General features: G+C 36.7%; 1 pseudogene across 1 annotated transcript in view; it reads left to right on the top strand.

Moving 5' to 3' along the window:
* LOC308437885 (protein O-mannosyl-transferase TMTC3-like) overlaps positions 1-23873 on the top strand; it is a 200731-nt pseudogene that overhangs the window by 97483 nt on the left and 79375 nt on the right. The gene's annotated exons all lie outside the window — the stretch shown is intronic.

Raw genomic sequence — 23873 nt, 5'->3', positions numbered from 1 at the left:
GGACAATTTATGTTTATGGACCAAATACTCTCTGGTATGAATGGAGAGTCATTTTCGTCTGTCTGAAACACAACAGTTCTTAATAGGTATTGGTAAAGACAGTCTATTAAACTGCTCCTTAAAACAACAATAACAACCAAAAAAAAAGAAAGAAATAAAAGAAAAGATAGCCTCAGTCCTTCTTAGGGAGAAAAATAAATGTATAATACCCTCTCAGAGTGTGGTGTGGTAGACCTAGACCTCAAACCATTAATAATCCAAAAGCTAAGATAATAGCCATGTGGTAATTTTTGGTATTCACAGATCATTATGCTTAATCTATACCCAACAAGGAATCTGTTTCCATGATACGTTCTGTCCTACATGTACTTCATGCTTATGGTAACTAGTGGGATTTCAATGCACGCTATCAAACCTCTAAAAGAATTAAGTACTGACAAAATTATTCATATAATGTTATGTCAAAATGCCTTTAAAAATCTTTATATGTATTCCTCTTTTTCTTTTAAATAAAGTGGTAAGAAAAAAAAAAAAAACAACAAATATCACAATGCCATAGCAACTTAAAGACATGAAACTTCTGCCAGTTCTTAAACCTGCAGAAAGGCTCAGCATTTTAGAACTCTGTGGAATCCAACAAAACCAATAGGCCAAGGTAACATTGCTATTGGACAAGGCAATTCTTTCCTCTTTTCTGTCATGGGCAACTCCATATCACATTAAAAATATCCCCAGTACCCCAATGATTCCATTTGAATTTCAGAGTGGCCTCTTTCAAGGGAGAATATTAAAATCATCACACAACTGGTCAAAGAACAGCTTCTGTTAAAACATATCTGTCCACACTCCATGGAACACCCCTGTATTTGCTATAAAATAAAAAAAGAAAAAATAGCTCAAGGGGATGGAAACTAATATAGTATATGAGGGTGATTAATAAAACCAATTGCTCCTGGCTGTTTAGCTCTTTGAGGGCAGGGAGTAAGTACTGATACTGGTGACTCTGTTCTTTCTCTGTGGGCTCAGTTGAGAGAGTGCTGGTGAAGCTCTTCTGGGTGCTCAGCTGTTCATGGGAAGGTCCTTAGTTCTGGTGGTGGTGGTCCTGCTCTCTCTCTGGAATGTAACAGAACCGTTCTCAGAAAGCAGCAAGAGTTTCTGGCAGGTCATGAGTACTGATGGCAGTGACCCAGTTCTCTCTATGAGCCATAAGGAACACATTCCCAGAAAGCACCAAGCTTCCTGTGCTCTGAGAGTTGGTTCCTCCCTGGAGAGCCAGTGGGGGTGTGGCAGGCTCACCATGGGCTCAAGTAGGAAAGCAATTGTGAGGTTGTCCTGGGAGCTCAGTCTTCTGTGAGCAGGTCATGAATCCTGATGGTGGTGACCTCACCATCTTTTAATTCAACACTTTCTACATACAATGAAAAATTACCTACCATATATAGCCTCAGGATCAAGAAATAGAAGAAATAAAACATAAAACACTAAAAGCCCAACTTCTGAACAAAAAACAACCACCTAACCCCTGATGTACAATTAACAATCGTTCTGACTATACTAAACTATCATGTATAAGAACTACAAACACCTCCATTGGCATTCACCAAAATCAACACCCCCTACACTAGTATAACAGCATCATACTTTGGATGAGATTTGGAAGGGACAAGACTTCCTCCTTACAAATTGGAGGAGTTTTTTTTTCCCACAGGACCAGCCTAAGCTTGAGTAGATTTCCACCAGAATTTCTGATACCATGTCACCTACCAAGATGATAGACTGCCTCCTGCTGACTGATTAAGGACAGAGGAGGAGGGAGAGGATGATGTAGGACCAACTTTGTTGAGAATCATGAACAATGCAAGCAACCAAAGTTTATGGCCATATTATATTTTATTATTTTTTATTTAGTTGGTATTTGAATAGATATATTTTATTTACATTTCAAATATTATAGCCTTTCCCAATTTCTCCTTCATAAACCCTATACCCATCCCTTGCCCAATGTTCTATGAGATTATCCTCCCACCCACCTACTCCCACCTCCCTGCCCTGGCATCAGCCTACACTGGGGCATTGAGCCTTGACAGGACATAGAGCTTCTCTTCCCACTGATGCCCAACAAGGCCATCCTCTGCTTCATATGTGGCTGGATCAAGGGATCCATTCATTTCTACTCTTTAGATAGTGGTGTAGTCCCTGGGAACTCTAGTTAGTTGGTATTGTACTTATAGGGTTGCAAGCCCCCTCAGCTCCTGTAATCCTTTCTCTAACTCCTCCATTGGGGCCCCCCATTCTCAGTTCAATGATTGTCTATGATCATCTAACTCTGTATTCAGGGAAATGCAAATAAGAACAACCCTGAGACTGTACCTCACACCAGACAGAATGTTAAGATAAAAACTTCATGCATGGGAGGATGTGGAGAACGAGGAACACTCCTCATTGTTGGTGCAACTGCAAGCTGGTACAACCACTCTGAAAATCAGTCTAGATACTCCTCAGAAATTTGACATAGTCCTACATGAGAACCCAGCTATATCACCCCTAGGGGTACACCCAAAAGATGCTTCAATATATTGTAAGGACACATGCTCCATTGTGATTATAACAGCCTTATTTATAAAAGGCAAAAGCTAGAAAGAGTCCAGATGTCCTCCAACAGAGGAAAAGATACAGAAAATATGGTACATTAATCAACTACTACTCCGCTATTAAAAATAACGACTTCATAAAATTCTTAGGCAAATGGAAGAACTAGAAATTATCATCCTGAATGAGGTCTCTCTCTCTCTCTCTCTTTCTCTCTCTCTCTCTCTCTCTCTCTCTCTCTCTCTCTCTCTCTCTCTCTCTCTCTCTCTCTCTCACACACACACACACACACACACACACACACAAACACAGTATGCACTGAATGATAAGTGGATATTAGCCTAATACTCTGATTAACCAAGATATAAGTGCCAGACCACATGAAACTCAAGAGGAAGTAAGACCAAAATTTAGATGCTTCAGTCCTTTTTTGGATGGAGGGGGGGAGAATATCCACAGGAGGAAATATAGAAAAAAAGTTTGAAGCAGAGACTGAAGCAAAGGTCATCAAGATATTTCACCCCCTTGAGTTATAGCTCATATAAAACCACCAAACCCAGATAATGTTGCTGATTCCAAGACATGCATGCCAACAGGATCCTGACATAGCCATCTCCTGAGAGCCTCTGCCCGATGATGGCCATATTCTAATTGATGCACATCACTCTAGATTTTTGTGTTCTGACTTCTTCCTGTGTGAGGATTGTAGTAAAATGTTTTGTTCTTTGGAGTAGCATGCTTTTGTATCCTAAATAAAAAGTCATACTTTTTGATGATGGTTTTCCCTGATAATGCCATCTTGAACTGAAATCACTATGAATATTTGAATTATTTTTGTATGCATTTTCTCTGTATAAGTTTTTAATGCTTTATTTTTTCTCTTTACACTTAAATGAAACTTGATTTGGACAAATGCTTACATTATATTTCATATTTTTCATCCAATCATTTTGACAAATGATTCCTACTTAATGTTTTGTGGCATTTCTAGAAACCTTTAGTGTAATAAACTTGAGTTGAAATCAAGAATAAAATGCATTTTTTAGTGTTGATTCTTTTTTTCTTTCTATTAACACCTGTTTTAATTTAGGCAGCTACAATGCATGTGTTTGATGACTTATTCACCTAATCCTCCTTTGTCAATTTTATTCATTCACTTGATATTTTCAAATGGTATTATTCTATTTTGTTCCATGTTAACTGCTTTCGTGTTTTCCAGAACTGTATATTAGGTCTTCCTCTTCATTTTATATAATTACAGTATAAAATTGTTTTATTTCTTTTCTCTACAATAATAATAGTTTCAATATTATGTTTATTTATGTGCTGTGTGTGTGTGTGTGTGTGTGTGTGTGTGTGTGTGTGTGCATTTGCAATTGCATTGTTTGGCAATGAGAGATAAACATTTTAGAAGTTCACATTTACTGAAACAGGATATCTTTGTTTTTCCTCATGTGCAATTTATACCAGGCTTACTTAGATGGCCCATGAGTTTGTTGTTAATCTTCTTGTCTAACCTGTTCCTCTCTGTAGCAGCATGCTTTGATTACACATATCTGAAACCACAAGATGAATTCTTACCTGGGTTCAGGACTGAGGTTAGGTTGTTATGAATGCTTATCACTGCTTTTACCTGATACAGTCTTTTAGTTCCTTGACAACACTTATCCTTTAAAAGAATTACAATGACATTTAACCACTTCCAATTCTCCTCAGTTCTCTGTAGGCCTGAGCTTCTGATCAGATCCAGCAAGCATGGTAACCTGGGCACAGCATTTATTGAAGAATGTGTTTTCTGATCCTATGTCACTCAATATCTGAGTCTCTGAGACGAGATTGTTCAAGCAGAGTTATTTGTATGCTATAAGCTCCTGTCATCTGTTGATTTTTGTTCAAACTCTTGATTCCTTTGACAATTCTCTTATACTTTGTTAAGAGTACATAATATTAGAGTACCTTCAGGATTGATATCCTTCTCAATTTTAATAGGTTACCTGCTTGTAGACCTGTGTGTGCGTGTGTATGTGTATATGTGCATGTATGTGTGTGCATGTGTGTGAGTGTGTCTGTGTCTGTACATCTGTGTGTACCTGTGCATGTCTCTCTCTCTCTCTCTCTCCCTCTCTCTCTCCCTCTCTCTCTCTCTCTCTCTCTCTCTCTGTGTGTGTGTGTGTGTGTGTGTGTGTGTGTGTGTGTGTGTGTGTGTTTGTGTGTGTGTGTGTGTGTGTGTGTGAGAGAGAGAGAGAGAGAGAGAGAGGGAGAGAGAGAGAGAGAGACATGGTCTTGTTATTCTCAAATCCTTGAGTGTAAAATTGGATGACTATCATTGGGTAGAGTCTTTCTTCAGATATTTGTGCCTGACATATCTATATATCTAATGTTTTCTCATTTATATTCTGGGAATATAATGCAATAACTTTGATATCCAATATTGCCTTTCTGCTCTCATATATGCTCTGGCCTCTTTTCACCATTTTGTGGAATAATATACTGAAGGATTTATTATGTTTTATACTTGTTATCACATCTGACCTTAAGGTAATGGAGAGGAATATTCTTTGCTTTGCTGAAACCTTTTTTATACTTTCATCTCACTTTTTTACCTGGCTTGGTTTCCACCATATTCAGTTACTTTAAGCTGTTCAGTTCCTACTGTGATCCTGATTTTCTAATTTCCTTGAATCAAAGCTTCCATCCTTCAGTGTCTATTCTCAGATTTTCTCTCTTTCCCCCAATCTAGTGAACAGATCTTCAATTTGCTTGCCTTTGCTCTTTTTTCTAAACAATGAGATGAACATTGTTCGCAGGTGATATTCCAAACCTCAGTTGGTTTACCTTCAGTGCAGGAAACTGAAGCCCATTCAAACCTGAATCAGTTAATTGAATGATAATTAACCATTTGTGTAGTTTTTCAGTCTAATATCAGTCACCATTAAAGCAGAGAAGCAAAACAGAGCAAGCTTCAGTCAAATAACAATCTTTTTCAATGAGAAGTCAAACAGAAATTTATCTTGGATGTCTATGTTTATGGCCTCTAGAAAGGGGGGATCAAACTTAGTAATATTTAGAATATAACTGGTAAATTCCTGTGGTGTGGCATACTTCAACTGTGTGGGAAGTGAGTTCAAGGGAGGTATGTGTGGAGTGAGGTCATTCCTTTTGTAGCTCAGGGCATGCACACATTGAAAATTTATAGAAGTGTAACTATGGCCTTACTTTGAAATTCAGTTTACCACTCACTCCAGTTTCTAGTGATCAAACAGAAATATGCAGAAAAGGAAGAAATAAAATATGTAATAACTAAATTCACAGACTCCTGGGTGCACATGGCTTTGACAACCATTTTCTGTTCTTATTTGTACATTGAAATGCAGGAATTGGCATATGTCTTCTATGCAGAAAGAGTGTTCACAACCTGATGAAGCAGCTGCCCTCAGACATGGAGGTGACTAGGGCATCTGCATGTTTATCAGTGACTAAGCGTATGGAACTAAATCCTACAGAAATGAGTATTTTATAAATGAATGCCAGTCCCTTTTTCAACCCAGGGAATGAAAATTTGATTTGAAACAAACACCAAAATGCAAATCTTGTGTGCAAATATAAAAGAAATTAGATGGTAATTAATCAGTTTCTTTGAAGGAAAAATGATGAAATTCCAATATTAACATCATAAACTGACTTGTCCAGTATATTTACAAATATTCTCTGACTCATCACCTCTTGTCTCCCGCTACATATCATGTGTATAGCAGGAAGACGTGTAAATAAGACTGTTTTCTACTTGTAAAATCATATGAACCTAATCTTGCAGTTCTGTGAGAGGAGCTCTGCACTAGATCCCAAGACTTCTCATTTATTCTTCAACAAGGAGTTGGAAATAAACTTACTTTTTATTTTTGCTCTTTTAAAAGGTAATTTTTTGAAAAGCAATAGATGCTGGATTTGTAAGTTGACATGATTAAGAGAAACAATGTGCACGTGTTAGCAGTATTTGACCAGTATTTCCTGTACTTACAGATGTTCAGTGTGAAGTGCAGCTGGTGGAGACTGGAGGAGACTTGGTGTAACCTGGGGTCTCTGAGACACTCTTGTGCAGCCTCAGGATTCACTTTCAGTGACTACTGGATGAGCTGGGTTAGTCAGATGCCTGGAAAGACTCTGGAGTGGATTGGAGAAATGAAATATGATGGCAGTTATACAAACTATGCACCATCCATAAAAATCGTTTCACCATTTCCATGCGAAAATGCCAAGAGCACCCTGTACCTGCAGACGAGCAATGTGAGATCTGAGGACACAGCCGCTTATTACTGTGCTAGATACATAACGAATTATCTTCATTGTGAATCTAGACATAAACCTCACGGTCAGGCCACTCTGAACCACCAGGTGATACACAGTGCATATCACCTGGTGAACAGTGCATATCAATGTGACTATATAATCACATTAAACTAACAATATATTCATACCTGGGCATAGTTTTCAGCATTTTTCATGTTCTCGTTGTTTCAAGTTACACTAACTATGTGATGGATATTCCAGTTTGTATAGGAAGGAGGAGGCCAAGATTTTAGCAGTGAGAGATGTGGGTGGCATGACATTTTGCTTTCTTCTTTCTAAATTTATTTTAATATAACTATTATTGCTTTACAGAAATTTATCTATGCTGTAGCTCACTGATGTTTTTAGTTTATTGGTTGTGGGTTTTTTTGGGGGGACTGTAATATCAGAATGCCTGATTATTTTTAGTATATTAGTTCATGTCATCTGAACTATTAAATTGGTCTGTAGAGAATTGATGGCCCCATGTAAGGGAATGCAATGCTAGGGAAGAGGGAGTAGGTTAGTGGGTGGAGGAACACTCTCATGGAGGCAAGGGGAAGAGGGAGAGGAGGGATTGGAGAGGGTAACCAGCAGGAGGAATATTATTTGAAGTGTAAAAAAAAGTGATAAATAAAAAATTTATTTGTATGATATAAAACTATTACTATAAATGAAATGAATGATGGGGATTTATTATACAGTGTTGGCCATGTATAAAAAAGAATTGCTATCAGTTAACAAAAAATCTATTTCATATTAATTACGCTCAAATAATTCTATAGTTCAATTTTATCATGGACTTTCCCACACTGAGGAATATAAAATTCTGTCATAATATTAAAATAATTGAACAACAAAATTTATTACAAATTTTCTTGGTACTTTATTAGTTTTATATAATGACATTAGCTAATAGATCTTACTTTCTTAGTTTATTTCAATGAATGCTTTCTGTATAGTTAATCTCCTAATTTGTTTAATGTGAAAAAGAAGGAGAAATAGAAGTGGGGAAGAGGAGAAAGAGAAAGAAGAAGAGGAAGAGAAGAAAATTAATTAATGCTTAATGAAAAAACTTTTATAGGAACAGACACTAAAACCAAAGGTTAGTTTTAAGTTTTTTCCAAAAGGATTTACTGGCTTTAATTCTTTAGTTTGTTAACTTAAGACAAATGGTAATTTTTTGATTGATTATTTTTCTCAACTTTTTCCAGATATTTTAAAACAGGTCATAGTAAACCAATATAACTAGAAGTTCCTTGCAATGCAAGCAAATAGTTAAGTCTTCCTTAACTACTGAAATATTAGTGCATTTGTAAGTAAAAATAGTAATTAAAAAGTTAGTGTATAAAATAATAAGATTTTTTTTCAATTTTTTATTTAACAATTTATTTAATTTGATTAAATTGAAATAATAGTAGCTTGGAGAAACATAAATAAATTCCTTGGAATATGACTCGTGCTAAATATTTTCAATAATTGTGTGTTAAAGTAGTCATTGGTTATTGAATGTACAAAGCTTCACTTTAGATATTATAATTTCCACATTAAATACAATTTTTAAACTGTCTTTAATCATTTTTACAGTCCAGTTGTTATTTCTCTCACAGTCTTCCCTCTAACAGTTCCTCATCCTATTTCTCCTCCCCAGTCCCAAGAGGATGTCCCCAAACCCCTATTCCACTAGACCTCCTCACTCCCTGGGGCCTTCTCTCGAGGGTTAGGTGTATCTTCCCTCAGGGAGGCCAGACCAGGCAGTCCTCAGCTCTATATGTGTCAGGAGCTTTGGATCAACCAGTATATGATGCAAGGTTGTTAGCTCACTGTCCGAGATCTAGGGGGTTTAGGTTAATTGAGACTGTTGATCTTCCTATGGGGTTGTTCTCCTGTAGAACTTCGTACATCTTTTCCTTGCTTAATCCACAGGGGTCTCTCTGGTTTCTGTCTATAATTGGGTGTAAGTATCTTCATCTGTCTCATTTAGCTGCTTTTTGAGCCTCTTCTAGGCTCCTGTCTGTAAGCACAACCTATCAGCAGTAATAGTGTATGTAAAACCATGGAGCCTCCCCGTAAGATAGACCCAAATCTGTACCTGTAATTGAACCTTTTTTACCCTGTCTCTTCTCCATGTTTGTCCCTGTAGTTAATTTAGGCAGGGACAATTCTGGGACAGATCTTTTGACTGTGGGATGTCAAACCCATTCCTCCATTTAATGCTCTTTCTACTGAAGGTGGAATCTATAAGTTCCCTCTCCTCACTGTTGGACATTTCATCTAAGATCTGCTCTTTAAGTCCAGAGTGTCTCTCCTAGGTTTCTGGTATATTCTAAAGGGTCCCATACCTACCTACCTACTAAGGTTGCTGTTTTACATGTTTTTTCTCCTGGCCCACAGGACGTTAAACCTGTAAACCAACAATACCTAATCATGTTCCCTGTTTCCACTTCCTGTCCCCTCTCCCACTCAGATCCCTTTATCCTGCTCCCCCATGATATCTATCTTCTACCTCTCAAGCAGGATTGAGGTATCCTCACATGGGTCGTTTGGCTGCTAACCTTCTTCAGTTCTGCAGAGTGTATCCTGGGCATTATGTATTTTTTTGGCAAATATGCACTCATTAGTTAATATTCACTTATCACAGAAATGAAAATCACAATGTCCCTGAGATTCTACCTTACACAAATCTGCATGGCTAAGATCAAAATCTCAGGTGAGAACACACATTGACGAGGGTGTGCAGAAAAAGAAACACTCCTCCATTGGTGGTGGGATTGCAAACTGGTACAACTACGCTGGAAATTAATCTGGAAGATCATCAGAAAATTGGAAATAGAAATATCTGAAGAGCCAGCTTAACCAGTCTTGGGTATATACCCAAAAATGCCCCACAGTGCCACAGATGTCTGTCCTTTTGGGTCTGAGTTACCTTACTCAGTATGGTATTTGCAATTTCTATCCAGAAAAACACATGATATCCTCCTTCTTATTAGTTAGATAATATTTCAATGTTTTAATGAACCATATTTTATCCACTCTTTCATTGTGGGACATCTGGGCTCTTTTTGACTTTTGGCTATCTCAAAATATTCATAATGAATATAGTGCACAGGTACCCCTGTGGCATGGTGGGGCATCTATTGTTTGTTTTGTTCATTTTGTTTCATTTTTACTGTGCTTCTCATCTTACTAATTGCACTGAGGCTTGGGGTCATTTCTATCTGATATAAAAATAATGTTTCTTGGTAATTCAATTATATTTATTTTCACTATGTCTGTCAAGATTGTTTTGTTATTGTGATTAAAATATTGCCATCTGAGCATATCTTATTTTAATATTTTTTATTTTAATATTTAATATTTAATATTACATATCTTGTTTTAATATTTTTTATTTTAAAACAACTTTTTAAAACTCAGACAACCTCAGCATGTTAGTATCTTTTAACAATAAAATATTAATTCCAAATTTGATTGCTTACACCTTTTACACTGAGAGACCTCAGTATGATGGGGCACATTCTAGACTGCTTACACAATGCGCTTGCTGTGATGCCTAGGAAAGGAAATAGTGAGCTATATGAAAGTGTATAAATCATTACAACATGATTTCTACCCTAATATACACACCAAGAGATTTCCTGGAGTCAGGTGTGTATGGATAACATACAAAATTCCTATGGTCAGTAGTTACTGCAGCAAAATAAGAATTATTTTGTGCAAGCATTTAGTATCAGAATTTAAAAAAAGATATTTAATAAATACTTAAGGGTTCATGGTGATAATGACAGTTTTTAAAACTGTCAGAAAAGAATCCAACTCTGACATAAAAGATAATTGAAAGTAATGGACATGAATGCACTGTAACCTGAACCGTTAAAGGGTGGTCTGTATTTTGTGATATTGTCTAGAAAATGTCATTGGAATAACCCAAATATAGATCCTGAATCACAGTGCCTCACCCACGTATTCAAAGTAAAACCACAAAGTAAGTCTTCTTATAATACATGTGTGTGTGTGTGTGTGTGTGTGTGTGTGTGCCTGTGTGTGTGTGTGTAACATGAGTCACATTCAATAATTCAATTTTGTGATATTTGGCCAAATTTTTTGACCATTAGAAAATTTGAGACAAAAAGAGGAGATATAATGCTTGAAATAAACACATAGTGTGTTTAACAAAGTAGCACAGCACACAAAGAGATGAGAGTAACTCAGAAACCACACTGGACACTTGCTTCTCCACTGTTAAGATCTGTACCCACCACTGATTACAATAGATTAAACATAAGCAAAAACCAAGGACTCAAGGGATAGACATACAACTACTCAGGAAAGTCCCACAGAATGTAAGTCAGCTTTAAAGAATCAACAATGATAGCCATGTGTCTGATTCAGTAGTGCAAAGTAATCATGGGAGAAAGGCATTGCCGGGTAAATGTACAAAGAAGAGGTCATCTTCATGTTCACAGAGCAATATCTATATGGTGGCACGATATAGGTCATTTCTTGTTTTTTTCTGGCAGTACAGGGATAAGGTGGGGATTAAAAATTATTGCTGAAGTCTTTGTCTTTAGTTCCTCTGGGTAATTCAAAGTAAATTGCGCTGTCAGATAGGGACAACTGACCAGTGATCTGCCACCTTTTATATCCTATGGATGGATGCTACCTGACTCAGAGCAGGCACCAGTCTTGGGCTGAAAGTCTGGTCTTGGCCAATGTGCATCAATTTCTAGTTCACATGAGCATCTATTAAATTATGTATGTCCTTTTACTTTTTTCTTTCTATTTTCTTTGTTTGGAATGGAAACTTTGGATTTACATTTGATATATACCATACCTTTACCTCACCCAACACCCATCTCCCCAACCGCTCCAGTTGCCTTCGAAAAGATGCAATCTGTCTGAGAACAATTGGAACTCCCAAAAGGTCTACCCGAAACCAGAGTGAGGATTGAAAGAAAAGACAAGTTAGTTAAAGCTGCAGCTAGACTTGAGGCCTAAGCCTTGAGGCTGAAGTGAAGCCTTTTTTTATTTGTCCTCTTTTTAAACCATTTTAATTACATGCAAAAAATGGTAACAACTGTTCGGGGATCAAATGAGTTAACAATCTTGGAGGTCAGCTAAAAAAGGTCAGAGACAAAAATGGATACTGCTGTGCCTACATTCCAAAATCCACCCTGCCCTAAACTGCATTTCTAAGGATACTGCCTGGAGCATCAAATATGAATGTCCTCCCTTATGCTGCATTCTAAAAGTCCCTACCTCATTCTACAGATATAAATGGACTTCATTAAAGCATTATTCTTAGAACCTGCCTAGGGCTACAGATGCAGATGTGCTTGATAATAGCTCTTACAGAGAGTAGCAGAGGCCAGATTCCTGCCTCCACTAGCCCCAAAATGTCCTGGGATAATATTAACAATACTCTGTCATCAACTGTTCTGAAATGCCAAAACGGCTCTCCACAGCAATCTCTTCTGACCCCCCTTTCTACCCCATTGCCTTGTCATTCCCCTACATTGGGACAATGTGCCCACTTTGGAACAAAAGTGTCTTCTCACATTGATGACAGACACTGCTATCTTCAGCTACATATGCAACTGGATGAATAGTCTCTCAAAGTGTGCACAAAGGTTGGTGTTTTATTCCATGGGAGTTTTGGAGGGTTTGGTTGGTTGATAATGTTATCTTCTCATCAGTTTGCAACCCCATTCAGTACCTTAGATCCTTTCTTTATCAGTCTTATTGGGATGCCTGAGTTCAAACTGATGGTTAGCTGAAGCATGCTCAGCTGTATCTATATGACTCTAGCATAGTCCCAAAGGGAGCACCTTGTATGGTTCCTGCTAGTAAATACTTTTGGGGACAAGCTATAGTGCTTGGATTAACTAACTGCTTAATTGGTTGATCCACAGGTGAGGCTGCTTCTGAGTGATTTTTTCCTTCAATCCCTGCTCCTCTATTTGACCTTGCATTTCCTCCCATGAAAGGATTTTTTTTTTTTTTTTTTTTTTTTTTTGCTAAGAAAGACTGAGGCATCCCCATTTTATCTGTTCTTCTTTTTGGGCTTCAATATGTCTTTGAATTGTTTTTTGGGGGGTACTGGGTACTTTCTGGAGCAAGTTTCAGCTTATCAGTGAGTGCATACTATGTGTGTTCTTTTGTGATTGGGTTACCTTACTCTAGATGATAATATCTAAGTTCCATCCATTTGCCTATGAATTTCATGAAGTCATTGTTTCTAATAGCTGAGTAGCACTCCATTGCATAAATTTTTATACACATTTCTCTGTTGATGGACATGTGGGTTCTTTCCAGCTCTTGGCTGCTATAAACATGGTGCAGCATGTAGCCAACTTACACATTGGGGCATTTTTGGGGTTTTGCTCAGGAATGGAATGTCTGGATTTTCAGGTAGTAATATGTTTAATTTTCTGAGGAATGCCCAGATTGATTTCCAGGATGGTTATACCAGCTTACAAGCCCACAAACATTGGAGGAATGTTTCCCTTTCTCCACATCCTCAAAGGCATCTGCTATCTTAGACATTCTAACTGGTGTGAGGTGGAATCTCAGGGGTCTTTTAAATTGCATTTTACTGATGATTAGGGATGTTGAACATTTCTTTAGCTTACATGGTGCTGCCATGTGGTGCTACCACTCTTACTTCTGCAATAGATTCAAAGTTAAATGTTAATCATTTTTGAAATAATACAGATTTGTTAGTAGAAGTGCTTGAATTCAAGAATAAGACAGAGGAAATCCTAAAACTAAAACAGAAGAGTTAAGGTATTTGATACACAATAGTTTTGTAATAATGAGGCATTAGATAATTTTTATTCAAAACAATTTGAATAATTTTTAATAAAATATAAAGTCACATTATTCAGTCTCTCATGGCACTGGAACAGCTGGCCCAGTGTACCGGATTGTCTTAAAAATGTGGAATTCATTGGTCTCCTGCTAATCCAGAATGTAACAACAGAATATGTTTCTAGGGAACATTAAATATGTCAAGAGAGAGAAAGTAGGGAAGCTCTGAAATCAGCTCTGAGAAGGCAAGAGCAAGATGCTAATTGGCTAAGCAGAATTACATAGTTTATTTGGGTGAAAAGGGAATATTCTGGAAGGTGTATCAGAAATCCACAATATAGAAACACTTTGAGACAGGTGCCTTATTTATAAAAGTGATATGGAATGTCACAACACTCCCTTGAGGAGAAGTCGTGACCACCAGGAGGTGCTCAAACCACACCAAGCACAGGCATGCAACATTAGAGCAAATATGAGCCTCTTTCTGGTGGCTGTTCCCTGAAGTAAATGTTTCAAGGAATGACATAGAAGAGGACATTGTTTTGTTTGTTCTTTACTAAATTGTGATCTTTCATTTTCTCCAAGTATGATGTTCTCGGTGCAGCTTTGGGAATCATGACCTAGACAAATGAAGCTTCAAAGTCACTGCAAGATTTCTGGCCACTCCACCACCAATAACTATTTCTGTACCTAGATCCATATGAGCCCTAGAAAGGTCCTGTAGTTGTTGAGATGTATAACTATGGAAGGTGTTCACAGTGCAAACTCAAAATGTCATCTTCATCATAGAGACATATTTAAAGCCAATTTTTTTAAAGATACTAAACTGTATCACTACCGAAGATATATCTATGTATTCATGCACAGTTAAAAAAGACTGAAGTGTGTCTCTGAATTTAATTCTTATTTGTCCAGCATACAGAGAGGCCTGGGTGTCATTTTCTCAGACAACAATGTAGAAATAACATATTTGTGTAAAGTAAAATAATAATTCTCTCCAAGGTGGTACAAACCATATCTTGGCATCTTAATTGAAATGGGTGATAAATTGAATGCAGGTTTCATATGTACTCTGAGAAAAATGTTTATCCTAGCATCTACACAAAAATAACCATTGTTGCCCTGAACTCTCATACTGGGCAGGACTGTTTACAATAGCTAGCACAATGCATTAGAACAGTCATTCATTAGTTGTTGTGGTATATATGTATAATGAAATTCAGAAATTACAAAATGATGAGTTTTGAGTTTCTGAAAACTTGGAAAAGACTGACTGTATTAAGATAAATTCCAGTCATTTTTTGAGGTTCTAGTCTGTCCTTGTTTGGTTTATATTATTGTGATAAATACAAAGAACATAAGAAACATATGGATGAAAGGATTTACTGTAACTTATACTTTCCAGTAATAGTTCATCACTGAGTGAAGTCTGGTCATGTGTCAGGGTCTATGGAGAAATGCTGCACAGTACTTTATTCTCCCAGTTTTGCGTGTATAGTTTTCACTTATAGCCCAGACTCACTTTTCTCAGTGATGGTATCACCCACACAGGGATGATTCCTAGTACTCGTGAGTTAACAAATGAGAAAATGACCGCTGCATATGCTCACAGGCCAGCCTGACAAATGAAATTTTTCTTCTGGGTTACATTAATTATAACATGAAAGGTACAAAAATCTATCAAATTTATTCTTCATGCATCCACCACGTGTGTAAGTAAAGTGTTGAAAAGATTGGTATTCTAACAATCATTAGAAAATTTCCAAAAATGGAACTTTAAAATAAGTTGAGTTTAGGTCCAGAAATCTTCTATGGAAAACAGGAGCAAACGTTGAGATTTCTATGTGATGACCACATATATACTGCTCATTGTTCTCTGGGGAATGGAACACAACACACGGATAGAACATTTCCCAAAGGGTGGAAGGAAAGCATGAGATATCAACAGTTTCTTTGGTCTTGGACAGATCTGGTGTAGTCATACTTGGGTCTCTAGATACTGAGAGTATAGTAAATTATATACAAAAAAATTGTAACCAATTGCCCGGGTATTATACATTATAACTAGGGACAGGAAAGAAGAAGACCAATCAAAAACAGTTCTGGATTCAGCCCTAAGATTGGGAGCAAGTTCCACAGGCTGTGTAGGTCAGGAAAGATTTAGCTGAGTATAGAGATTACAGATGGGACTTAAAAGAATAGCTGGCTCAGGAATAGCATTAGTCTTTGAATCATTAGGAAAATTCATAGTCTCTATAATAAGAGAATACTTTATTATATAGATAGGAATGTCCACAAAACATTGACACACCTAAACATTAGTTTGATTTAATTTAGCCTTAAATCCAGTATCATCAAAACTTGTAGCTAAGAAGAATTACAAAACTCAGTGGCCCTTGTGTTGCAGAACCACTATTGGGAGAAGGTTGAACTCTCATAAACAAGTCCCAGAAAAGGAAAATAAAAAGACTTGACTTGAAAGCACTTTACTGTCTCTATTCTAATTCTTTTTAAAAATCAGGAAAACTGAGCTGAGAAATAACAATTAATGCTGGGTTTTGTTATGTGATGAGAAGTACAGGTCCAGCTCCTGACATTTATAGGAGGAGAGGAGACATTCCTCACAGGGGACAGAAGGACATAAGGCTGTCTGATCTCAGCCCTTCTCTGGGTATTTAAAAAGAATATTCCATATGCAAATTAATCTACAGGCTCTAGATGAAATACCCCCTTCCTGTGGTAGCTCACAGGTCTCTGCCCAGACAAAGCTGGCACCTTAGGAAAAGCAGCTTTGTGTTCTAGAAGATGAGACTACTAGGATTCCTCCTGTGCTTGGCAGCAGCTCTGCACGGTGAGTATCACTAACTGGGTCTCCTATGTTACACATGGCTCCTGTGGGAATGTATGACTCCAGGAACTAACTGAAAACAACTCTGATTTCAGGTATTCTGTCCCAGATTCAGCTTAAGGAGTCAGGACCTGCTGTCATCAAGCCATCACAGTCACTGATCCTCACCTGCACAGTCTCTGGATTCTCCATTACCAGTAGTGCTTATTGCTGGCACTGGATTCGTCAGCTTCCAGGAAAGGGGTTAGAGTGGATAGGGCACATATGTTATGATGGTTCGATTCATTATAGTCAGTCCTTGAAAAGCCGCAGCACCCTCTCCAGAGACACATCACTGAACACATTCTCTATCAAGCTGAGTTCTGTGACTGCTGCGGACACAGCCATGTACTACTGTTACAGGGAAACCACAATGTGGGAACCTCATTATGAGTCCAGACATAAACTTCCTGTAGCAATGGTGAGGATCAGTAAAGTACTCAGAGGATGCACTAAGTATAGGTTCACCTTCATGAAAAGGAACAGAGAAAGTCTTAACACTCTGAATCTATTGTTTTTTTTTTTTTCTTTTGTTTTGTTTTGTTTTTTTTAATCCTAGTATCTTAGACTCTCACACTCCCACACAAAGTTCTACCTATTGTATTTTTCCTTAAAACTTAATATGTTTCTGTACTGAGGTCAAACTCAGCTGATTTCATATCTCAGATTAAGTGTTTCAGAGATGATTGATTGAGTCTGTCTCCACTGAGGTTTACTAAATCATGTTCTTGCTTGTAAAGTGATTAATATTTTTTATGACATGAAGTATTTTTTCTTTATATGTTTTAAGTTAGTTTTTAAAAGTCACCCTTTGAGCTTTCAGGTCCAATAACATTCATAACTCAAATCTATACACATAATTTAAAACACCTTTTCTGACCCAAAAACATTTTCTCAGATCCCTCACAACTAAAGCTTTAATTACTATGCACAGACATTACATAAACATTGTATTTAATGTCTTTGTATTGGATATTTCATGTACTTGCATTTCAAATGTTATCCCCATTCCAAATTTTCTCTTCTCCTGTCATCTCCCATCTTTCTATGGAAATGCTCCCCCTTTTACCCACTCACTCCAACCTCATCCCCCTTTCATTCCCCTACAGTGGGGATCAAAGTTTCACAGGACCAAGGGCTTCTCCTCCTATTGATGTAAGACAAAGCCATTCTTTTGCCAAATGTTTGAAGTTGTCTTTCATTGTCATGATCAAGAAAGGGGTTGTATTTGTGGAAACTATATTTAGAAAATATCAACAGTGTCAAATATTTGTTAATGATAGTAGCCCCTCAAAAGTTTACTCAGTTATCATAAATATCATTGGGAATGAGGATTAAAACACAATTATTTAAAGCACACAACTTCTTGTAATCTGTAGATATGATTTTTTCTGAATAACTTTTAGGAACCTGCATGTTATACAATCAATCATGCAGTGATGTATTCAAACCCTCCCCACCTACACACTCATATGATTCACAGATCAGAGGTATATACAGAATTTCTCAGTTAGCTGTTTATTTGCTTATGGATAATTGAGACATGGCATGTCCTAAGGATATGTTTCTTTGATTTTGTTTATGTAGTGGATGACATTGATAGATTTCCATATATTGAAACACCTTTGCATACATGGTATGAAGCCTACTTGATTGTAGAGAATGATAGGTTTGATGTGTTTTTGGATGTGTTTTCCAAGATTTTATTGAGTATTTTTTCCATCAACGTTCCTGAGGGATAATGGTCTAAAGGTCTCTTTCTTTGTAGAGTCTTTTTGTGGTTTAGGAATTAGCATAATTGTGATTTTGTAGAATGAGTTGGGTCATGTTTTCTCTGTTTCTAATCTGTGAATTAGTATGGTGAGTATTGTTATTATGTCTTCTATAAAAGTCTGATAGAATTCTGCACTAAACATATGTGTTCCTAGACTATTTTTTTTTTTTTTTTTTTTGGTTGGTTGGGAGGTTACGGGGCTTTTCAGATGGCATATTTGATCCTAATTTAAATTTTTACCTGGTGTCTGTCTAGAAAATTGTCCATTTCATATAGATTTTTCCAGTTTTCTGGTATAGGTTTTTGTAGTGGTATTTGGTGACTTTTTTAAAATTTCCTCAGTTTTTTTATTATGCTTTCCCTGTAATTTCTTATTTTGTTATTTGTTATATTCAATCTGTATACTCTAGTTAGACTGGATAAGATTTTATTGACTTTGTTGATTCTGAAAGAACCAGGTCCTACGTTTTAAAATTATTTTATAGTCCTTATTATTTTTAATCAGTTGATTTCTTCTCTGAGTTTGATTATTTTACTTTTCTTTCTACTTGGTTGATTTCAGCTATGAGTTTGATTATTTTATGCCATCTCTTCCTTTGAGTGCATTTGCTTCTTTTTATTCTAGAGTTTTCAGATGTTTTGTCAAGTTGTTAGTGTATGGTCACTCTAATTTCTTTTGTAGACACTTGGATGAGTTTTCATCTTAGCTTCTCTCATTTTATCTCATAAATTTGTGTACTTTGTTCCTTCCTTTTCACTAAATTCTAAAATGACTTTAATTTCTTTATTTATTTCTTCCTTTTCTAAGTTGTCATTGAGTTGAACATGGTTCAGCTTCTAAGCATGTTTTGCCTCTATCTAGTTTTTGCTGTTATTGAAGATCAGCCATAGTCCATGATTATCTGAGAGAATGCGTGGATTTTTTTCAATATTCTTGTATCTATTGAGTTGTGTTTTGTGACCCATTATTGATCAGTTTTTTACCATGAGGTACTGAGAAGAAGCCATATTCTTATGTTTTAGGATGAAATGTTTTATAGATGTCTTCTGTTAAATCCATTTCATTCATAACTTCTCTTAGTTTCCTTGTGTCTCTGTTCTGTTTTCATGTCTATGATCTGTCTGTCCATTCATGAGTGTGGGGCATTGAAGTCACCTACTATTATTATATTAGGTATAATGTATGCTTGGAGCTTTAGTCAAGTTTCTGTTATGAATGTGGGTGCCGTAGCATTTGGAGCATTGATATTCAAAATCGAGAGTTCATTTTGATGAATTTTTCCTTTGATGTATCTTTTGATGAAGTGTCCTTCCTTATTTTTTATAACTTTTGTTAAAAATGATTTTATTTCATATTAGAATGGCTACACTAGCTTGTTTCTTGAAGCTATTTGCTTGGACAAAAAAATTTCACCATTTTACTCTTTGGTAGTGTATGACTTTGTCATGGAGGGATTTTTTTCTGTATGCAGCAAAATGTTGGGTTCTGTTTATATATGCAATTTGTGAGTCTATGTCTTATTGTTGGGGAATTGAGTTCATTGATGTTAAAAGGTATTAAGGAAAATTTTGATACATTTTCCTGTAATTCTTTCAGGAATTTTCTGTTTCCTCTTTAAGGGCTTCTACTTGTTTAGCCATGTTCTCCTTATTTTTAAAGTTATTAATGTTCTCCCTAATATGCTCTATAATCATCATGAGATGTTATTTTTAAATATAAATCTCTCTTTTTTGTTGTGTTGGGCAATCAAGTATTTGCTGTTATAGGAGAACTGGGTTCTGATGATACCAAGTCCTCCTCATTTTTGTCCCCTGGGTTCTTGAATTTGCCTTTTGAAATCTATTTATCTCGAATGTTAGTTGGTCTTACTATCTCTGATTGGAGCCTGTTCCTCCTATGTGCTAGAAAACGTGTGAACTTGTAATGAAGACATATCGATGTATTCATGCACAGTTTAAAAAGACTGAAGTGTGTTTCTGAATTTAATTCTTATCTGTCCAGCATACAGGGAGGCCTGGGTATCATTTTATCAGACAACATTGTAGTAATAACATATTTTTGTAAAGTTAAATTATAATTCTCTCCTGGGTGGTAAAAACCATATCCTGACATCTTATTTGAGATGGGTGATAAATTGAATTCAGGTTTCATATGTGCAATGAGAAAGATATTTTTCTTACCATCTACACAAAAATATGCATTGCTGCCCTGAACTCCCATATTGGGCAGAACTGTTTACAATAGCTACCTACCACAATGTATTACCACAGTCCTTCATTAGTTTTTATGGGATATATCCATAATGAAATGCAGAAATTGCCAAAATGATGAGTTTTCAGTTTCTGGGAACTTGGAGAAGAATGCTTGATATTTTGTTATATAAATACCAGTCATCTTTTGAGGTTCTATTCTGTCCTTGTTTGGTTTATATTATTGTGATAAATACAAAGAACATAAGCAACATGTAGAGGAAATGATTTACTGTTACTTACAATTTCCAGTAATAGCTCATCACTGAGTGAAGTCTGGTCATGTGTCAGGGTCTATGGAGAAATGCTGCACAGTACTTTACTCTGCTGGTTTTGCCTGGATAGTTCTCTCTTATAGCTGAGACTCAATTTTCCCTGGGGTAGTATCATTCACAATAAAATAATTCCTACTACTTGTGAGAATACAAATAAGAAAATGACCCCTGCATATGCCCACAGTCCAGGCTTCTTTATGAATTTTTACTTCTAGTTTACATTAATTATAACATAAAAGGTACAAAAATCTCTAGACATTCATTCTTCATGCATCCACCAAGTGTCAAAGTGAAGGGTTGAAAAGATTGGCATTCTAAGAGTAATTAGAAAATTTCCAAAAATGGAACTATAATATATGTTGAGTTTAGATCCAGGAAACTCCTATGGAAAACAAGAGCAAAAGTTGAGATTTCTATGTGATTACCATATATGTAATACTCATTGACCTGTGGGGAAGGGAACACTGCACACAGATTGAACATTTCCCAAAGAATTGATAAAAAGCATGAGACAGACAACAGTTTCTTTTGTCTTGGATAGGACTGGTGTAGTCATAAGTTGGGACTCTATATTCTGAGAGTATAATAAAGTACATACAAAATAAATGTAAGTAATTCCCAGGGGATGAACATAACATCTAGGAATAGCAAAAAAGAAGAGCGATAAAAGCAGTTCTGGAATCAACCCTATGATCGATCACAAGTTCCAGAGCCTGTGCAGGTCAGGGAAGATTGAGCTAAGTATAGAGATTACAGATGGGACTTGGAGGAATAGCTGGCTCAAGAATGGCACTAGCCTTTGTCCATAAGTAAACTTCATAGTCTCTATTATAAGAGAATACTTTATTCTACTGAATGGAATATCTACAAATCATTGACACTACTAATCATAGTTTGATCTCATTTAGCCTTAAATCTGGTATCATTAAAACTTGTAGATAAGAAGAAATAGAAAACTCAGTGGCCCATGTGTTGCGAAACCACTATTGGGTGGAAGGGTGAACTGTCATAAACAAGTCCCAGAAAAGGAAAGTAAGAAGTCTTGACTTGGAAGCCCCTGGCTGTCTCTCTTCTAAAACTTAGTAAAAAATCAGGCAAACTGAGTTGATAAAGAACATTTAATTCTGGGTTTTGTTATTTGATGGGCAGTACACTTATAAAAACACATTTTGCATTGATACCTACAAATCATACATTTAAGACATCTTTAAATAGTGACAAACTAGTTTTTAATTTCTCATGTCTTTTTTCTTCCTGCCACATATGACTTGTCGATGCATAAAATTACCAGATATGTTACACGATTTATAAATTTTATATCAGTCTTACATCTAAAAAACCCAAGGTTTCTCTCAATAATATGTCTTTAATTTTGACCTTTGCCTCAGTGACAGAAATCATTGAATTTTTGTTGGCAAATAACCTCAACTCAATTCTGACCAAGGGTGGATATTTGAGTTCCTTGACTCTAAGCCTATATCATCCATTTTCAGAATGGCTTTGGTTTTAATAAATAGGTTATTGTGTTCGAATTATTTTGCTTACTTATATAAATATTTAGAAAATTTGTGAGAACAGGTGACACCCCCCACCAGGAACAGCAGAGATCCATCGACACAGGCCTGGCAAGAAGGCATTCCAAGTAGCTGGGGTGCAGAGAGATCTCTGCCGAGCACACAGAAAGTGTGCCCCATTCTGCTTGGTTCTGGGAACCAGGAACCCTTTATCTGGCTGTCTGTTTACAGCTGGCAGCCCTTGGGTGCAGAACAGAAACTCAGGCTATCCATCACTAGGGACATCAGAGATTCAAGGACACAGGCCTGGTGAGAAGGCGTTCTGAGTATCCAGGGAGCAGATAAATATTTGCCTAGCACTAGGAAAGTGTGTGCTCCCCCACCCACCCACTGCTGCTTGATTCGGGGAAGCAGGAACCCTGCTTTGGGCTGTCTGTTATCAGCCAGCAGTCCTTGTGTACAGAATACATACTCAGGCCTTCTGTCACCAGGAACACAGGTCAGGTACAAGGGAGAGGATAGAAACAATCACTGACAACAAGACCACAAATAATCACAGACAACAAGATGGCAAGAGGAAAGCAAAAGAACATACCAGAGGGAAACCAAGACAACCTGGCAAAACCAGAACCGAGCTCCCCCATCACTGCAAAGAGCAGAATGCCAAACACTCCAGAAAAAAAAAGACTCAGACACGAAATCTTACTCAAGATGATGATGGAGATGCTTAAACAAGAACAAGAGGAAAAGCAAAAAGAATTAGAATCTTTTAAAGAGGAAACAAGAAAAACACTCAAAGAACACAAAGAACTGGAGGAAAACAGAACCAAAGAGATGAAGGAATCGAAGAAAAAATTTAAAACAAAAATACACACAATAAAGAAAACACTAAAAAAGACAACCCTAGAGGTAAAAAATATAAAAAAGTAATCATGAGTCACAGATGCAAGCATCTCCAACAGACTACAAGAGATGGAACAGAGACTCTCCGGGGCTGAAGACAACAGTGGAAAAATAAACAAATCAGTTAGAGAAGATGAAAAAACCAAAAAGCTCCTAACCCAAAATATCCAAGAGATCCAGGACACAATGAGAAGACCAAACCTAAGAATAATAGAAATAGAAAAATGCGAAGAATATCAACTAAGAGGCACAGTAAATATCTTCAACAAAATTGTAGTAAAAAACTTCTCTACCTTTAAAAATGAGATGACCATGAACATAAAACAAGCCTACAGAACGCTAAATAGGTGGGGACAGAGAAAAATTCCTCCGGACACATAAAAGTCAAAACACCAAGTATCCAAATCAAATAGAGAATACAAAAAGCAGTAAGGGAAAAAAGTCATGTAACATATAAAGGCAGAACAAAAGGAAGCAGAAACACCCAAAAGGAGTAGATGGCAAGAAATAATCAAACTTAGGGCAGAAATAGACCAAATTGAAAC

The sequence above is a fragment of the Micromys minutus genome, assembly GCF_963924665.1.
Source record: "Micromys minutus genome assembly, chromosome: 1".
NCBI lineage: Eukaryota > Metazoa > Chordata > Mammalia > Rodentia > Muridae > Micromys > Micromys minutus.
This window is presented reverse-complemented; position numbering and strand designations above follow the sequence as displayed.